The sequence below is a fragment of the Hypanus sabinus genome, chromosome 31 (genome assembly GCF_030144855.1).
Source record: "Hypanus sabinus isolate sHypSab1 chromosome 31, sHypSab1.hap1, whole genome shotgun sequence".
In the NCBI taxonomy this organism is placed as follows: Eukaryota; Metazoa; Chordata; class Chondrichthyes; order Myliobatiformes; family Dasyatidae; genus Hypanus; species Hypanus sabinus.
The window spans coordinates 36,906,823-36,908,945 of record NC_082736.1 but is presented as its reverse complement, the minus strand read 5'-3'; positions in this window follow the sequence as shown (position 1 = coordinate 36,908,945).

The following is a 2,123-nucleotide window of genomic DNA, read 5'->3' as shown; positions in this document are numbered from 1 at the left end:
ACTGCTTTATCCACGCGGATTTATTTTCTCTGTAACACAACGGGTCGGAGCTTGTTAATCAGCCGCATGGGTATAATCTTGTCAAAGGCATTCTGAAAATCCAAGTACAGATCTTCAACCGATTTTCCTATGACTGTATTGTTTGTTAAATATTGCAAAATTCGAAGAATTTATCAGGCAAGATTTTCCCTTTAGGAAAATGCCGACTGCGGCCTGCTTTCTCATGCGCCTCCAGGTACACTGACAAGTCATCCTTCATAATCGACTCCAATATCTTCCCAACTATTCTTATCAGACGAAGTGGCCTATAGTTCGCCTCTCGCTCTTCTTTCATAGTGGAAAGGCATTTGCAATTTTCAAGTCTTCCAGCACCATTCCAACATCTGGTGATTTTTCAAAGATCACCAGAATACCTCCACGATCTCGTCAGCGACAATTTCCGGAAAGCTGGGAAGCTCACGAACTAGACCAGGTGACTCCCCTACCTTTCAAAACTCACTTTTGTCGGAAAAACCAATACAAGCAATCCCCGGGTTACGCTGGAATGCAACTCACATTCGGAACTGGAAACCGAAGGGAAAGAGCAATCAGCCATTCTGTTGTTTGGAAGAGTGGGGCTCACAGCATCAAACCGATGTTTTTACTTGCTTAACTTCTTCCTTCCTTTCTCTACCATACATTATTGCTCCTCACTTCTGCCCAATATCACTGCCATCCATCTTGAATGCATCTTCCCGGCCACTGATAGAGATACAGTGCCACTTTGTCCATACCTATCAATCAATGAGCCTTCGCATCCCGTACGTCATTATCGATAACTTCCGCTGTCTTCAACAGGATCCTACCACAAATCCCTTCTTTCCCTCTGCTAAACCCCATCACTCCCCACTATATGCAAGGACGACTCTATCCGTGATTCCTGCGACAAATAGTTCCTTCCCATCAATTTCCCTCCTGGAATGTATCCCTGCAAGCGGAATAAGTAGTGCACCTGACCATCCACGAACTCCCTCAGACTTCCAAACAACCCTTCCTGTTAAGGGAAGGATTAACCTACAATTCTATCGGGGTCATCTATCGTGTGTCCCTTTGTGGCCATTTCTAAATGGTTGAGACACTAAATGAAATGAGGGATGGCTTTGTCGAGCTCCTTTGTTGCATGAGTTACGCGCAGGAATTCCCACTGGTCGACATTCTTAACGCCATTATCCATTCCGAATCCGACGTTTCGGTGCAACCCCTACTGTAATGCCACGATGAGGCAGTTCATTGATTGCAAGAGCAATACCTGATATGACGTCAAAATACTCTTCAACCTGGCGGAATAAAACTCTATTTCTTTAACCCGATGATTTCCCCCTCACTCTCACTCTCTTTATTTATATTCCCAACTCACCATTCCGTTTTGTCTACTCTCTTCTCGTTGCCTGCCTATCGCCTATCTAGTTCCTCCTCTTCCCCTTTATCCAGTGGACCATTCCCATCTTCTTTTGGAGTACTTCGTGTTCAACACTTTGACTTTTCCACCAGCTCCCTGCCCGCTCTCACCACCGCACTCTCCAATCCTCTCGCATTTTCCCTTCAGCTCTTTTCACTTATCACTTCCTTGCTTGCGCTCCTTCCCATCCTCCCACGTTATTCCACCAGTTTCTCTCCACTTCCTTCCTAGTGCTGATGAAGGGTCTCGACTGGAAACGTCGACTACTTAGTGCTCTCCGTTTTCGCTGCCTGACCTGCCCAGTTCCTTGAGCATTTTGTGAGTTTTTCTTCGATCCTTGTGCGAAAATTGTCCATTGTCTTCAGTCATCCATCCGTCATTTAGACACAGCTTTTCTTTAAATATGAGACCATAAATCCATAGAACAGGGTGTAGAACTGAGCCAGTCAGTCCGTCGAGACTGCTCCGCCTTTTAATCATGGCTAAACCCATTTTCTTGCCGTCGTGAGCACTGCTCCCTGGCCTTCTACTCGTAACGTTTGATTCCCTGACCACTCAAGAACATATCAATCTCTTACTGAAATATATTCAACGAACTGGCCTCCGCAAATGCCTGTGGTAATAAATTCCACAAATTACCCAGCCTCTGGCTAATGACATTTCTCCCTATTTCAGGCTTTGAATG